The sequence below is a fragment of the Mercenaria mercenaria genome, chromosome 12 (genome assembly GCF_021730395.1).
Source record: "Mercenaria mercenaria strain notata chromosome 12, MADL_Memer_1, whole genome shotgun sequence".
NCBI classification, from domain to species: Eukaryota; Metazoa; Mollusca; class Bivalvia; order Venerida; family Veneridae; genus Mercenaria; species Mercenaria mercenaria.
In genome coordinates, this window is record NC_069372.1 from 46,789,487 (window position 1) to 46,808,150 (window position 18,664).

At 35.5% G+C, this 18,664-nt stretch overlaps 1 protein-coding gene and 1 pseudogene across 1 annotated transcript in view; both read left to right on the top strand.

The window, feature by feature from the left end:
* Positions 1–453: 453 nt before the first annotated feature.
* On the top strand, positions 454–2,401 carry LOC123535272 (neuronal acetylcholine receptor subunit non-alpha-2-like; annotated as a pseudogene).
* A 9,311-nt stretch (positions 2,402–11,712) lies between these two features.
* LOC123533696 (inactive peptidyl-prolyl cis-trans isomerase FKBP6-like) overlaps positions 11,713–18,664 on the top strand; it is a 54,117-nt gene continuing 47,165 nt past the window's right edge. Inside the window, exons 1-2 of the mRNA XM_045315478.2 lie at positions 11,713–12,003; positions 15,717–15,861. The gene's annotated coding sequence lies outside the window, so the exon portion shown is untranslated. The remainder of the gene's footprint in view (positions 12,004–15,716; positions 15,862–18,664) is intronic.

Below are 18,664 nucleotides of genomic sequence, written 5' to 3' on the forward strand. Positions count from 1 at the left end.
CATTTAACAATTTGACAGTGAAAAAGAACAGATAGTTTCACGTAATACATCAACAAAGATAAGAATAAATTATGTACGATTTGATATTTATTTATGTAGATTGATATAAGATATACACCTTTATATATCATCACAAAATATATCTTGTCTGGTTAATGTTTTAATTTTTCTATTATTCAAATAAAATAAACGGCAAAATTGGTTAGACCACAAACGGTATTTTCTTTGAATGTAGTTCACCTATTTAATTTAGTATTCCACATTGATAATATTCACTTTTGATCAAATCAAAACAATTATAAATATTATTTGTAACACAAAAAATTGCTGTCGTTCAACAAAAAAAAATGTATGAATGTATACGAGCTCATACAGGGAACATTTATGTAAGTTGCATAGATTAAGTTTGTTTTTTTTATAAATTCTTTTTTGTTTATTTCAGGAATTGCGCACCGATGGTTCACGTGATATTCCATATCACATAAGTGTTTCACGACATTTCTGGACAGTAAGATTATTGACATTCAACGTGTTAGAGAAATTGTTTTCTGTTACGCAACATCTCGAATTATTCTTCGGCGATTATCGGCGATTATTGATATACACCGAAATCAGTCGAAACTGCGAATTTGATCAGGAAAAATATGAATTTACATGCAAGATTTATCTTCTATTTTCTATCCTGTGCATTTCTTTTAGCTGGTTTTCCTAACATATATTGTAACACAGCTAACGATACAATGACACTTCTGAAAGTGTTATTTTCTGATTATGACAGGAACATAAGACCAGTTAAAAATCAGTCAATGCACGTGGGTGTGAAATTTGGACTTGGGCTGATGTCAATTAAGGAATTTGACGAAGTGAAAGAGTCGATTTCGGTCAATTCATTCTTGTATCTAGAATGGGTTGATGAATTCATGACATGGAACCCAGAACAGTATGGCGGCATTTCCAATATTGTGCGCGAAAGCAGCTGGTTTTGGACACCAAATTTGGTACTTGTTAACACTGAACAAAATTGAAAAAATTGGCGACTCCTGGCAACTAATTCGGTTCAAACATGACGGCACTGCGAGCTTTTATCCAGGAGAAGTTCTCTTAGCTTCTTGTACAGTCGATATAACATATTACCCATTCGACAGACACATATGCTCATTAAACTTTACGGTATGGGCGTCTTTGAGGTCAGAAGTGCTCTTAACGAAGATGAATGAGAAAGTTTATCTAATACAGTTTTCAGAAAATGGAGCTTGGAATTTGGTAGATTCAGACTTTCATATATCATATACCATTCATGGTGCCGTGAACTTGGATGTTTTACTTCTGCTGGAACGGAAGCCCCAGTTTGTTATCGTAAACGTGTTAATACCGATGATATGCTTAGTGTTTTTAAATGCCTTAACATTTCTCATGCCAACGGAAAGTGGGGAAAGAATTTCTTTCAGCATTTCAGTGTTGTTGTCTATTGCAGTTTTTCTAACTGTAACAGGAGATACACTTCCTAAAACCTCAAACCCGATGCCCATTTTAAGTTTTTACTTGTTAACTGTATTGACTATCAGCGCCTTGACCACCGTAGCCGCCGTGTTTAGCATGTGGCTCTTCCACCGTGACGTGTCATTTCCTGTGACCACTAGGTGGAAAATGTTTACAAAACGTTTTAGACATGACCGCAATAAAACTTATTTAGGGGAGCGAGAGATGGACTGCTGCGACAGTCAAGAAAAACAACGGCAATGCATGTCAGATGACAGCAGTGTAGAACATGACGACAAAAGGGGCGTTTCATTTTCGAATGTTTCTGACGCCGGTTCATTTGATGGATCATTCACCTCCTTTTGCTGTGATTCTGCGGAAAAGGGTGCCGCAAGAAGTCAGTGCTCCAAAACAAATAAAATGAAATCCAATGTCAGTTGGAAAGAAGTTAGTGCGATGTTTGACCACCTGTCTTTTAAACTTTGCTTAAGTGTACTTTCCGTTGCTACCGCTATGTATTTAATACTTGTTTTAACCGCAGATCGTAGAACATTACCTACATAGTAGAGTAGTTGCAGAGTAGAGTAGTCGAATAACCGAATCTGATCATTAAAATCTGCCATTTAAAATTATGCCATCAGTGACATCAGAAAAAATTAGAGAAAAAACGTTATCAATGGCAACTGGAAAAAATAATACAAAAATTGGATTTCACAATAACGAAGAGAAAGTTTGAAAAATCAGAGTGAAACAAGACTATTATTACCCTTTGGCAGAAAAAGAAGTGTAAGCGTTTGCTTATACCTGGAAATGTTTACATATTTGCTAGTTTTTATTCAAATTAGCTATACATACTTAACAACGGTGGAGCAAATTATTAACTTTCTGAGTAACAAAATGCCATTTTAGAAAATACTGATAGACTGAGATAATTAAACGAATTATTGATATCCAAAAGTTATGATGTAGAATATGACAAAATTCGATATTAATGATAACAATAAGTTTGCTAATTTTATATTCATCAAGTTGACATATTTCTTATATCTACCATACAGTGTAGTTCATTCAATTGACAGCTTTTAGAAATTCCATGAGTTTAAATCTAAAAATCTTACTTAAAATGCCTGTATATTTCCGTTCATTTTTTGTTTATAGTGCCGCTTTACAACAGAAAATACTTTATTAGTGGGCACATAAATATTTCCCTAAAATGCGTGTGTTTCTGAAATTCTAAAACAAAATATTTCAATACTTACATGAACATGACTGGATAGATAAATTTTACGATCACACAAAACAAAATTAATATCCATTTGGAAAACCATTTTCCAAGAAGCAGTCATATGAGCTCGGAGTCGAGATCGTACTTTTTCCGAGATCGTACTTTTCCGACGCGATTTTTCTTTATCAGTCTAGCGGCACCTTGATGACAATTCTTAAAAATTACGATATGGGCAAAGTATGATCATATTCTTTGAGTATGATGCTTCTGTTACGGCTAAAGTACGAACTTGGAAAAAGTACGTTACGTCGACGTGATATTTAGCGCCATGCACGCATCGAGAAATAGCGCTTTCAAGTATGAACAGTTTTTAATTAAAAACATGTTTGAACGAAATGCCTTATAACATAACTGTCTTGATTAATTTATACACACACGGAGTCGGTTATTAGCTTTGCAGAATAAGTAGCCATCATTTGCGCCCTAGTGGAACTATTCCGTAAGACGCATTACCATTTCCAGTCCTGGGCTGTATAAACAAAGGTCGTGACGATCTGCCATTTTGGTGCTATACATGCGTCAATAAACAGTTCTATATTAATTTATATAAGTTTTGCTATAAAGATATATTAGAATCGAAATAATCTATAACAAAACCGAGTTTGAACACCTTTTTTACACTCCGTACGAAATCATTTCACACGGGCTTCCTATAGAAGAAGGATGCACATTTGAGCCGCGCCATGAGAAAACCAATTTGCATTTGCGACCAGCATGGATCCAGACCAGCCTGCGCATCCATGCTGTTCGCTAACAGTTTCTCTAATTGCAATAGGCTTTGAAAGCGAACAGCATGGATCCTGACCAGACTGCGCGGATGCGCAGGCTGGTCTGGATCCATGCTAGTCGCAAAGCCACTATGTTGGTTTTCCCATGGCGCGGCTCATTTCTGTTTTTCATTTAATAAAATGCCACAACTTTAATGCGCCCATTTACCCGCCAAAATAAACACTGTGAGCATACACACTTATACGCACTTAACTGTATAACTGTATTTGTTGGCGATAACAAATAGCATTTGGGTAAACTGTCGGTAACGCAAGATTCGGAGTTATTCTGACATAACGCGGCACGGTAGCAATACCACCGATGTAACTCTCTTTCTCTCTCTCTCTCTCCCTCTCTCTCCCTCTCTCCCTCCCCCTCTCTCCCTCTGTTGTTTTTTTCTGTTGTTTTTGTAATGGGTAACTTTTAAATTAGTCCTGTCCCGGACTTATTTCTAAATATTTTTAATCTTTGGCGAGTTTGAATATAAGTATATGACATCATATTTCACTGTCATAGGCCTTTTACAGTTCATTAGTGGTGGTTTGATGGTACGAGAAAGGTTCCCTTCGTATTACTATTTTCCGTGGGAACGGAATAAACAATCTGCGGTATATATATTGATCCCTGCTTCGAATGATTTCCTTGGATTTTTTATTAATCTGAAGAGTTCGGCAAGCATGGTGTCGGACATGCAATGCACGTTCGCTTTTTTCCCGCCAAAACTTCGATAGTGCTTCAGTGCGAAGACTGTATCTCGAGTGCATTGTAAACTGTCCAGATATGGAAACAAATGCTGACAAATTACCAGGCAGACACGATTTCATGGCACTATTAAAACAATGAAAGAGGGCAGAATTTATCTTGAATATTCATAATTTTAACATGTCTGAGACATTGTGGAATGGTGCTAATTTCACTTGGGTAATGATTACATTTTACTCGGACTATATCATAGATTCCCTGTGTAAAATCTCAAAGTTTTATAGTTTGTAGCATCGTCCGTGGCATGTACAGTCAAAAATCTTATTTGATATCTTTATTTCTTAAGTCAGTATATGTTCATATACCAACGATGAAGGATAGGCTTCACTGATTACAATTTTTAACAGAAACTGCATTACAACTGAAATGCTAGTTATGATATTAAGCTGTCCCGTCGCAGTTAGACTTTGGCAGATTTTAATACATTTTATATAGATCTTTTGATTTGGAACCCCACAAAATTAGTTTTTAGTTTCAGCATCTGATCTTGAAAATGAGGCATGCTCAGAAAGTCGAAAATTATCGGACGATCAATCAACTGTGTATTAGAAACCACAAAGCAGAACCTCCTCATCTTCAAGCTGTGTTGCACCTCAAAATGTTAGCAGCGCAATTTGGTAGTCACTACCAAATTCGGCCGAGTTTTGGTACTACCAAAATGCGTTACACTCAGCGCAAATTGGTAGTTTATAAAAATGTAGTACCAAAATGCGTTAGATATGTACAAAGCCGCAAAACGGTATTAATGATAATCTCATGATTCACAAAAAGAATATTTGTGTGAGGAATGGACAATATTATTTCAAAGAGAGTCATGATGGAACTTAATCGCTCATCCGACCTTGACCTTTGACCTTGAAAATATAACGGCCCTAGTCTGATGACGCTGGTTGACGTTTTATCATTTTTTTCTCGCTTTTTTACACGTTGCTTTATTACATGTTTTGTTGCTAGCATAGCAATATATATAATATATTATTTGTTTCGTGTTATAGCATCTGCAGACCCCCGAGGGATCATTTGGTGCCCGAGTCCGTTAGGGTGAATGTAGCAACGTATAACACGGGAAAAAAATGCGTTATCCCTATAGTAAAATGTTTACAAAACAATGTTTCATGTCGTTAGCTAATACATTTGAAATTTATTCCGATAGTTATAATTGCAAAAACATAAAAAAAATAAAAAATAAAAAAAACCTGATTAATCATTTTAGCAAGAGACAGTATTTCAGTCATGTATCGGTGGGCAGTTAACCTAACCAGTGTTCCTGGATTCTGTACCAGTACAAACCTGTTCTCCGCAAGTAACTAAGTAACTGCCAACTACTTCCCCACTTGAATTATCAGAGGTGGAGGACGAATTCTTTCCGATACAATGTCTTTTATCAAATAGTCACGGAGAACATGCGCCCCGCCCGGGGATCGAACTCGCGACCCCGCGATCCGTAGACCAACGCTCTCCCTACTGAGCTAATTAAATACCCTGTAATTTATAGATAAAGATAGGTTCAATTGTTTTTTGTTTTTTTTTGACAGTGCTGATACTTGGATTTACCGAAAAGTTTACTTAAATCTACTTAAAAGGAAGTTCGTAAAACAACTTTCACATAGTTTTAGTTTTGATGTTGTCTTAAGTTTACTTTGAGAAACAGGCTTGTCAATTTTCATATAATCAAACAAGAGTGCGAAACTCTCATAAATTACGCCCGTAATGCAGGAAGAATCACAAATACACATTAAAACTATCCCAAAACTAAAGGGAAGTAACTTTTGCTGCTGGTTATCAAACTTGCGCGAGATATAATGTCCATAAATATTCCGACTAAGTTTTGTGAAAATTGGACAAAAATGCTCATATAAGAGAAAACTGTCAACATTCGCCATTTTGAGTTATTCATGGGGCATAATTCCAGATCTTCTGAGATTGATCTGACTGCTTATCGATCTTGGCCAAGATATAATGCAAATCAGCATACTGGCCAAGTTTGGTGGATATTGGATAAAAACTGCTTGAGCTAAAGAGCGGACGCTGTCAATACTTGCAATTTGAGCAATTAAAGGAGTGTAACTCCTGAACTACTTGAACGATCCGGCTAATTATCGAACTTGCCCGATTTGTTAACATTCTGACCAAGTTTGGTGAACATTGGATAAAAACTGCTCAAGTTAGATAGCGAACAACGTTTGGAGCCTACCGCCCTCTACAGGTGTTCTCATAATAGGCCTACGTCGTATACAAATAAAGAAAAAAAGCCAAAATCTGCGATAAATATTTAGAGAAAATCATCCGCATTTATATATGTGGATAAATAATAAGATACATGACATCGTTTACCTTATTGTGAAAGAAGCTTCATTTCTGTGTGAATGATATGTTTTTTACCCATCTAAACAAACAGAACCCACCATTTCCATACGTTGTCCGGGGACGACCCCAAAATACCACTCGCACACCAAAATAAAAATCTAAATCTAACGACGGAAAGTTTAGATTTTTGGAAAATTATTCGAGTAAGTCCACGTCCACATTTTACCATTCTTTTACGTTGTGTTTCAAAGACATCTGTGGTGGACTCTCGAAACCCCCTACCTTTAAAGAGAAAAAAATCTCTTTTGCCGGAAATATTTATCTAAGACCCCTAAAACACGCACAGAATTCACCATTTATGTTTAGGCCTATGTGGGATGTTTTAGAAACTATCTAGGTGAGGACCCACGTGTCATCCTTACTTTTATACTTCGTTTTACAGAATTCAACATTTTCGTGCTTTAAACAATCTCGGTGGATTATCCCTAGATTCTACATTACGTCTTGTCATTATTACGATGCTCAAACTCCATTTTAATGAAAATTGAGTAGATCTATGATATACCGTTGGATTCGGGATTTCAAGTCCTATCTCCAGCTCTATTCCATTAATTGATCTACTTGACATAATAGCATGGAATTAATAGCATGGAATTCCTTCTTTGTTTTCTAGAACTGAAGTTGAAATTAGTATTACAATGTCTTATGTCCATTATTATTTGGTTATAGATCAATGTAATTCTAAGAAATGTTAAATTATAGTGGAGATAGAGCAGTATAATAAGAAATATTGCATTTCGGTGGAGATCACGTGACAATCTTTTGCAAAAATTCTTGAAAAATACTGTAACATTATCCACATAGTTTTCTCTCTTACATAGTGCGAAGTCCTGTTGCATCATAATACTCTATTATATACATATATAGGTCTATTAAGTAAAGCATTTGGTTATGTGTCTAACACCTGTGGTTTTTAGGTGTAACAAAGCTGAAATGACGTCACGAATAATACGTCACAATTCTTGAAATTGTTGGGGTTTTCCAAAGTAAATAAAAAGTTTCTTTGACAGTACACAATCATAATCGGCTTAGGATGTTTGCAGGTATGATGAATTTATGTTTTTTCAAATGTGATTTACTTCGGATTTTATAACCGGAAGTTTGATAAGTGTTAGTTAGTTACATGATGAAAAGTCGAAAGCATGATGAAGAAAACACGAAACGACGATGGCGAAAACGCGAAATGATATTGCGTAATTTCGACTTTCACCCGATGATCGTAGTTTCGAGTTTTTGCCATCGTAATTTTGACTTTCACCATCGTGTTTTCGACTTTTCATCATCGTAGTTTCACGATTTTGACTTTCGAGATACGGGGTTCAGAAATAAAAATGACGATGGTTCGAACAGAACACCTTACAAAACCTTTTAAGGTCAAAGTTATTACATTTTGTTTTACATTAACCTTCGTACATCAAATAAGTGCCCATTTTCAAAGATGATATTGATTGGATATCTATGGACTCCCGGCGTACGTAAGGGCAATCGGCGCATATTGAGTTCGAAAAGACGAAACTACGATTGTAAAAGTTCGAAATCACGATGGTGAAAACACGAAACTAGATCTACGATGATGAAAAGTCGAAACTACGATTTTAAAAAACGAAACCACGATATGGTGAAAACACGAAACAACGTCTCCTTTCCCCACTTACTGTACTTGAGTGTTTGGACAAACGGCATAACACCAGGATTAAATGAACACATAGCTATTCTACATAACGAAAAAGGTCTATCGTTTTCGTTCATTTCGGTAAAATGGTAGAAATGCAGCCATTTATATCCATTCAGTTTCTTTCTGAGTAAATTTCACCGTGCAAAAAAGAAGAAAAACCTTGGAACCACCTGCTCACTGTGATATTGGTTACCCCATGTTACTTATGTTGACTAACACTACGTAATGAGTGTGACGTAATAATGTCCATTTCTAAAGGTAGGCGCTTCATGACAAATGTAAATTACAGCTCGTGAAAATACATGTACACTACGCGCTAGTTTATTGCTAGTCCAGGAACCAGCAAATTTTAAACAGAGGTAGTTGCTGAAGACCTCAAACCAGGCCACGTCACATAGCAGTTTTAAGGTAAATATTTAGATCTACAGTCATAAAATATATATTTAGAAAAAAATCTAGATCTATATTAAATAAGCGTCGTAAGAACTGAATTAGATCTAGTATATTTTTTTAGAATTAGGTCTTGTATAACTAGGCCTACTCATTAATATTTAGTGAGTCCTAATTAGGACAATAGTATTTTCGAGTCAGAAGTTACTAGATCAACCGCCTAACTCAGTCCTAATTAGGACTACGTTTCTTCTAGTTACGACTTAGACTAGTTAGTCCTTCTTAGCAAATAGTTACTCCTAGTCATGACGACACGTGGACACTTCTTTTTTAGACATGTGTGACGGAGGTAAGAGAAATGACGCAAACATTGGAGAGTGGAGTATATTTTGTTGTTGTTTTTTGTTTTGTTTTTTTTTTCTTAAAAAATAAACCCATTAATGTCTAAAAATGATTTTTTTTTAAATGAATATCATCTGCATATCAGTACTACTCCAATCTGCGTTGCCTTTTAACTCGAATGGAAACTGCATTTAGATGATATCCGCGTGGTTAACGTCCCCGACTTTCTAAAGAGTCACTTGCCCTTTACCACTGTCGGTTCGAAAGTCGCTTGGAAAGTATTAGTCATTGAAGTGAGGCAGCCTTCTAGCTGCCTTACGGAAGGTCAGACGTTCTACCAAGAAGCCCATTTTTAGCTAATACCTAATGGGGCACTTGTGGTCTTCCTCCACCACGAAAAGCTGAAAAGTCGCCATGTGACGAACATTTTTGTCGGTGTGACGTAAAACCTAGACCTAGTCCGTGACTCCAGTTACCTCTCCTGACGGTCCGTTCACAGAAATATCAGACTGAAATTAAATGAAAGTGGTAATTACGTCACGAGTTGGACTACGTAAAACCCAACAATATAAGACTGATCAAGTTAGGATATGTAAACAAAACAGCAATTTATATATAAATTAAATAAACCATGTAATATTGGCTTGATCCGTGTTACTATTTTTTATCATGAGAGTTGCAGACAAGCCTGTACAAATAACATACTATTTCTTACACATTCTGTCTTTCTGTTTTCTATATCAAAGTCTGCAGCTGACAATAAATACTTTTATGCAATTTTCGAACTAAATGCAAGTATGACGTCAATAAAAGTCAAATATTTTGACCATATCACATCTGTCTCTATGGCAATGAACTGTTCGACTCGAATGAGATTCTGGCCGTCGCGATCCGCAGAAATCACAAATAATATGTGATTTCATTTAGACACCGAAACCACCTACGTTTTCAGTATTTCAGTCTGTAAGCCTCTACACATTTTAAACAGCCCTAAATATTTTATATCCAGACATAAAAGCATACCCTTCATTTACTTAATCAGAACATCGGCGATGCAGGGGTAAGTAACACTATTGCATTTTACATGTCTGGCTTGAACACGGCCTCTCTAACGAAATGTGGAAATTTGTAGCACAGCTCTTCCTAAACTTTCTATAAGTATGTTCCATGAGCAGGCTCAATTAAAGCAAGTCTGCAAAGTTTTCGTCGTGTTGAGCGACCTGTGGAGTTTCCATTTTTTCTATTAAATTAGTAGGCTAAATGGCATTTAATTAATATCAAATAACTTTTCTCATCTGCCATATCGGCGTCAGATATTTCTCTATCGTTGTGTCGTAATGAAAATCAAGGAATCAGTTTTTTAAGCAACAAGAAATAAAAACTAACTGCCGTCGAGTTTCGAACCTATACGGCAAAAGATCTGAAGAACATAATCAGTAAGCTAATTTGTAAGTGGTATGAAAGCAAGAATTATATATTCATATATGCGTTCATATTATTGTTTAAATGCCTTAAAAACAAATACAAAAAAAATACTATTAAACTAAAAGAAATATTTACATTTTTGACCAATTACAAAAATAAAAAAAATGTTGAATTCTCTATGCTTCATTTCAATCTATTTATAATTATGTTTGTAAACATCACGTTATCATTGGGGCATAGGATTTTGTGTTGTGTTGACGTGAATGCGCACTTTATTACGACCTTGATTGCAAAATAAAGAAAAGCCCCAGGGGCTTAAATAAATCCATTGAATTGTCCCATTACAACCTTTGTGCATAAACCACTCAAAGCCGCACGAGCTATATGTGAGATCTGATGAACAAGTCAAAAGTTCGGACATTAGTTTGACGGGTAGAACTGAAAACAGTCATAAAGAATAGAAAATGATGCAGAAGAAAAGCCGACGACGCCCTGATAGTAGCATGTTTCACGGAAGCAGGTACGTTATAGCTTAATTTCTTTAAAACTTGGTAAAAACTAGGTGTGATTCTGATACGAAGTCTTGTCGAATTGAAGGACTGTGCAGACTCTGCTTGAAATGCTTCTACTGACAAAATTCGAACCCTCGGCCTTCGGACTAGGAAAATAGTGTTCAGTCAATAACCGTCTGTGTATGCATTATCAAATATACATGTACATACCTTTTACAAAATAGAATTTGAACAGTTGAAGTACATGTATTATAAGACAAAAAACATATTACCGAGCAAGATGACTTATATAGAAAGTATTTTCTACTTCTTCTGAACATGCTATGAATATTACGGGTCTGCCAGGTATAATTTCCAAAATGGAAATTTACCTGAGGGGTGGTCTAAAACTCTTTAGTCTTCACTTCGACACAGGTTTTACTGGTGTAAAGTCGAAGCATTCAGATTCAGTTAAGTAATGGCACACAATTAGCATAACTAATGCTCATGGAACCTGTACCAGCACAAGTAACAGCCAAATTCTCCATTCAGATACGACATATTTTCCCCAAAAAACATCACGGAGAACATACTCCCGCGATCCGTAGACTAAAACAATTACTGATCGCAAAAAGATTTAATAACTGTGTATGATTATAAGGCTCTTATAAATCAACGGTCCACAGTTAATGCTACATGATCGGTTCAAGTTCAACGCCATATTTTGTTGGGTTACAGTCAAAATTTGAAAAAAAACTGGTCTTCTGTCGAACCTCGGGCAATAGTTATACTATTGACCGGCAAGACATTCCTATATATGTATACTACAGTCCGCTGAATTATATAAAATGTCATGTAATAGTCATTTATGTAGACTAATTTGAACCTATGACTTTCAGGTGGCGTCACCGGTTATAACCAGTATCGAGTCAACGACAGATCGAGTTAGGAAAGGACTAGCAACGCGTACCAATTCCGACTGAATGGTGCAAATACCACATGTATTTATAATGGCGGAGGTAAGTTAGCTTTAAACCGTTTCTTATGAAAATATGTCACAGCAATACCAAACACTACTCTTCGGCTTTTTTAGCTCGACTATACTCGACCCCGGTGTCCTTCGGCGTCTGCACCTTTCTTAACGTTTTGGTACATTTATCTCTGTTATTGCTCAATAAATTTACTTCAAACTTAAAATAGTTATTCCACATCATCACCCACATCATATGGCGCAAGGGTCATATCTCTCACACCAATATTTCATGAATTATCTCCCCTTTTTACTTAGAATTCCAGGTTAAAGTTTTGGTGCACTTTCGCTCTATCTCGTTTATTACTAAAAGAATCATTTATGAAATATGCCCCCTTTTCACATAGAATTTTATGTTAGTTTTGATGCATGTTCACCATATCTCTGTTATTACAAAAGGGATTTGATTCAAACTTAAGATAATTGTTCAGCATCATTTGATCGTCGGCGTCGGTGTCGGCGTCGTTTAAATTTTTTGTTTAGGTCAAAACCATAAAAGCTACAGCTTTGAAACTTTGCACACGTGTTCGTCATCATTAGATAACATAGTAGGCCAAGAACCAAAGCTCTGATGTGCATTTTGTCAAAATTATGGCCCTTATTATACTTAGAAAATTTGAGTCCCTTCGTTATTTTTTTGTTTAGGTCAAAGTTTTCTCAAAAATTATAAGAGCTACAGCTTTGAAACTTTGCACACTTGTTAATCAATAGTTAGGTGACTATGTAGGCCAAGAACCATAACTCTAACCTGCATTTTGTTAGAATTGCGGCCCCTTTTGTTCTGAACTATAACACATTTCTTACATACTGACCAGCACTTGCAGACGAGCGATGGCACCAACAGGCAGTGCTCTTGAAACATTTCACAGTCAATTATCAAGTTAGCTCACTCTTGTCTAAATTCAAAGTCAATTATAGGCCTTTTTCGACTTAAAGGATTTGATTAAAGTTTTGCGTGCAAATAACTATCAAGCTAATTGACAACCATATGTATTTCACTGATACCTTCTAGTAACCGAGGAGATGATCCTTGGTTGATTTTGGTTGATTTTAATATAAATACAATCTTTTTCAACTAAAATGTGTGCAAAAACACATGCCATCAAACATTGTTTTTAGATATTTCTTTCCTTAACCCTAAAAACAGTACACTAAATTGTGGAACATATTTGAATTAAAAAGGCTCAGATTCTCGCCCGATTCCTGTTCTTTTATCATCCTTCATTCATTCGTGGGAAAATGTTATCTTTCGTAGAGATATTATTCGTGTTTTAGCTCGTCTGGGTTTAAAAATATCTCGTTATTTGATCGTCGATGTCGGTTCAGATTTTTGCTTAGGTTCACTTTTTCTCATAATTTGTATGAGCTTTAGTTTTGAAACTGTGCGCACTTGTTTATCATAATAAAATGAGCAAGTAGGCCATGAACTAACTCTCGTATGCAGTCTGACAGAATTATGTCCCTTTTTGTACTTAAAAAAATGTTGTTTTTTTTTTGTTGTTAAAATACTTGTTAAGTTCACATTTCTCGGATACTATGAGAGAAATAGCTTTGGAACTTTGCAGCTATTTATCGTCATTAGGTGAGTGCGTTGACCAAGAACCATAACTCTGACATTGCATTTGTCAGAATTATGGCCCTTTTAGTACATAGAAGACTGAATTATTTTTGGTTAAATCTTTATCTCCACTATTTGGAGAACAGGGATGCTATTCTATTAGCCCCGGCGTCGGCGTCGGCGTGAGCTTTCTTGGTTAAAGTTTTTCGGCAGCCTTTATTTTGCTTTGTTACTATTGCTTATATCTTACTGTAAGTTCACATTAACATTGTTCACCATGTAAACAAAGTATTGCAGGGGCTGGGCCCATTATACCCAAGGTCAAGGTCACCAAGGTGTTATACTCGGGTTATTTCTAAGGTTAAAGGTTGTCGGCAACCTTTGTTTTTCTTTGTTACTATTGCTTATATCTTACTGTAAGTTCACAAAAACATTGTCCAGCATACAAACAAAGTATGTACAGGGGCCGGGTCCATTATACCCAAGGTCAAGGGCACCAAGATGTTATACTTAGGTTATTTTTAAGGTTAAAATTTTTCGGCAAGCTTTGTTTTTCTATCATATCTTTGTTACTATTGCTTATATCTTACTGTAACTCCACATAAACATTGTCCAACATACAAATAAAGTGTGTGTGTGTAGGGGCTTGGCCCATTATACTCAAGGTCAAGGACACCAAGTTATTATACTTTGAATTATTTTCATGTTAAAGTTTTTCGAAAGCTTCATTTATAGACATATCTTTGGTACTTTTAAAGATAAAAATATAATTTAATTCCATCAAAATAAAGAATGTCAGTACCCCTTCCATACCTGACCTTTAACCCCTCTAAGTAGTAGGGTCTTTTTATATCTTGGTGTATCTTCCTTTTAAAGTAGAGGTCTCTTATTGAGACATATATTCATTTTACTGTCAAATCGCGTCGGCGTGAGCGTCACACAATTGTTAAAGTTTGCGTACCACCCCAAATATTTTCAAAGTCCATTGAGATATTGCTTTCATATTTTGCATACTTGTTTACTATCATGACCCCAGTCTGTAAAAAGGAGGAGGCAACTCTATCAAGCATTTTGCCTGAATTATGGCCCCTTTTCGACTTAGAATATGCTTATTGTAATGTTAAAGTTTTACTTATAGCTTATATTATACTATCAAGCACTGAGAATAGTCGAGCACGCTGTCCAGTGACAGCTCTTGTTAATGAAGAAAATTGAAATCACTCGATTTAGGTTCACTTTTTTAAATACTGTAGCTTTGAAACATTAAACATTTTTATCATCATTAGGTAAGTAAGAATGTCAATTACCATAACCCTTATCTTGTGTATTGACTTACGTCAAGCACTTAGTGACGAACGTTGGCACACACACCTGATCATATTAAATTTAGAAATACTTCAAATTATTAGCATAAGTTGTCTGTAAAGCGTGTCTTGCGTAACTCATACAGTGAATTGTTGATGGGACCTAGCTTCTTGCATTTTATTCTGTATTTACGAGTATTACATAAAAAATAACAGTACAAAACATGTAACTGATAATTTAGATATCCTATAGTTCTGTTTCACAAAGTGAGCCGTATTGTTTTCTATTGTTATATTTTGCACACCAAAACGTACAAAATGTACTTTGTGATGTTTACATTGAACCTTATTATACAACACGTTAATCAGCTGTGTTCTTGTCCAAGTCAGTCATTGATTTGAAACATCTTGTACTAAACTGAATTGCAAACACGATTTGTGACACGTTCATATCAGAGCTCTGGATAGTTTGGTATTTGTACGTAGGTGGGAGATTGATGTTATCACGGTAAAATCAAGCTCCTTACAAAGTTGAAACCCTGGACTTCCGGGCTAGGAGTATAATTTACACTCTTCTACTGGACCTGCAATAGAGTACTGCGAAAGAACACCAGTAAATGTGGGTTGCACACGAAAAGTCTATGCAATGCCAATTGCTTTAAGTTTGACTTTAAAAAACTATACCATTAAAATTTTGTCATGGAATTCGAAAAGTAAATAAAAGTTGAAAATGTGCGGTGAACAATGTTGATGACTATTGTATCTAAGAAATATGTGATTTAATATTGCGCATCAATGTGCAACGACGGATAACTAATCTGTTGTATTGTGTTATTGCAGCCTGAATCAACTGCAGACAGTACTGAACTATGCCTTCAACTGAACTATGCCTGATCCAACTGCAGACAGTACTGAACTTTGCCTTTAGATTGATAGATAAAAGGTCTAGTGAAGATAAAAAACTCGCACGTGCCGAGGAGAGCATGTAAGTTGAAATAATTTAAATAATAGGTTTTATTAAATGTTTGGCATCGAGGGAGTGAAATAAAGCTACATGTATTTCATAATTTTCGTTTTACACTATTGTAAAAAAATAAGGTGATACGTTGGTCGAATTGACCTGATCTAAAACAGGTAAAGAAAGAAAAATTGTTGATGTTTTAGCAGCAGGAAAAGCTAACATGTGATAAAAAGAATAATACATTTTACAGTGGACCGGTGATCTTGTGGTAACACGCTTGTCTGTCAATCCAGAGGTCAGGGTTTCGAATTCCGGTTCAGGCACTGGAAATTTTTGAGATGCTCTTGAGTGTCTTCCAACTAACTAAGAGGCCTGTACTGGTTCTTCCCAGGAAAGATGTCTTCGCGTGTATCTGTGCTATACATCAGGCACGTTAAGGTAGTTCAGCACGTTACATAAACCGGAAGTGATGGCGTAACGTCATTTATCCGGAAAAAGTAAAATAAAACCTGGATTCGGCGTACGGAAATGAAAATCAGTTTATGAATTAAAAGCAACCTGTGAATAAAGTTATCAATTTGTAACAGTCGCTATCTTTCTAAAGCAAAGATATGATATCAAATGTCTTAAAATTAGCTTCAAATAGTCAGTTCACTTTAATCATGGCCAAATATCTCAGAAATAAGCACAACGAACCTATACATTTTATTTCACTGTATTATAGGCCTTATGTTTATTTACGACTGTGAGAAGTTTCATTAAAATCTACATTGTGGAAATTTTTCTATTTGCGAAAATGTTAAGAAAGTTGCTATTTTCCCATAGACTCCATTATGAAAAATTGCGTGAGGTCCAAATTTTTCAAATCAGTCTAGCAAAAAATCAAGTACACGACCCTATCCTTTTTATTTGCTGAATTTTCTAGGAATATTCAGAAGTTTTGGAAAATCAGAGTTTAATCAAATTCTACATTGTAGAAAAAGTTTCGGTCCAAACGTGCAGAACTACCTTAAAGAACCAGAATGTCTATTCGCAAATAGCTAGGGCAAGTTAGCCGGACAGGCCTGTATCTAAAAATGATTTCTCCCCATCTGTTCTTGTGGCTTTATCTCACTCTGTACCTCTAGTCAGATCGCTCTTTGTCTGTACTTGTAGAGGATGAATTTGGCGCCCTGTGTGGCTGCGTTTGCTATGAATGTAAAGCGCATTTGAACGTGTTAATCATGAAAAGAGCGCTATATAAATCTGGTAATAATAGAAGATGATAATAATGATGATGATGATAATAATAATAATATTTTTTGCCTTTCCACATTGAATTTATTACACTCGTCGAATAAAACAGATAAAATGCTCAACAGAGATTCGCATTTTATACTTTTATTCCGCTTTGTTAACAGATTCAGTATGAAAAGACACTTATGTAATATCCTCTATGTAAATCACACTGAGCTGATAAATCTTTCGTAACACAAAGTACAGGCCCTTACATTATGGCAAACGGTCAAGTTATTTTTTCATGTACTGGACTGTAATTCATTCAGTGGTTAATGTATCTTTAATTCTTTTTAGCGCTCTAGTGCCTGTATTGTTGTATAAACCGTTTTGACAAGATGTAAATTTCAGTTGTGAGTCGCAGTTCCACATATTTTCTTTTCTGTTTTCTTTTCATATACAGGTATAAAGTTATGTGATAACAAAACAAGTACATAAATTAGGTGATATTTTAACAATGGCTAGTCTGAAAAGTGATTAGAACAAAGTCATAGAATATTATACACTTCGTTTGACCGTCAATACTTTATTGCGTGATATCAGAAATCAATTTCCATGAATTATGCCAGAATTTCAGATTGAAATGTCGATGCACATTCACATCATCTCTTTTACAACTTGAGGAATATGGTTGTAATTAAAAGTAGTTATTTCTTGTCATTATAAGCTGGAACAACTGATACGTATTAGACCTTCCTGTTACAAGTAATCAGTATCATATCTAACATGGAACATAACTATGAAAACTGTACTTCATGAATTACCTTTCTTTTCCTTTTGTATGTAATTTTTAAACCGATGCATTTAAAAAAGCCTTGCATTTTCTCCGCCATTTGCAATCATTTGCATTTGCCATTTGCATTCACGTCTTATAACTAGTATTTCCATATGGAAAAAGCATAAAATGTTATCAAAGTGAAGAAGCTATCGTTCTTGCTTGTGGAAGATCGGCGGCTCTATCCAGGTTTAATCACCCGACCCTGAAATAATGCTAGGACTGAGGGGCATCTGGAGTCTTCCTCTATCATGAACTAGTTTACCACGAGCATGTGTGACGTTAAACCCGACAAATATCGTTCAGTGTGTTGATCTGACAATTGAATGAACATGTTACAGGACGGATTACACCAAACCGGAAGTGACTACTCAGTGTTACATGTGAAGTAGTCCAAAATGTAGTTCCATGCTATGGATGAAATCTGGTATAATGAGTGACATGAGGAGGTGACAGTTAAATTTTTGGCATATGTTTATTGCTTATAGTATTGAGAATTGATCTAGACCATTTTCATTGTAAATTTCTTGGAATAAGTTTTGTTCTTTGCGAAAAATGTCTACCTACGCGTAACTGCTAAACGGCTGTTTTCATGGGGGCATTTTTAGAGGGTGATGTTTCTCAGAACAGATTATTTTTCTTATATTCAACATAACATGTCAATATTTTTCTATTTTTGATAAGAAGACATGTTATACTAAATGACCATATATGGTTTTCATATCATTGAAATGCTCTAAAGTGCTGAAAATGAGGTCTGAATGTTTTGTTATTAAT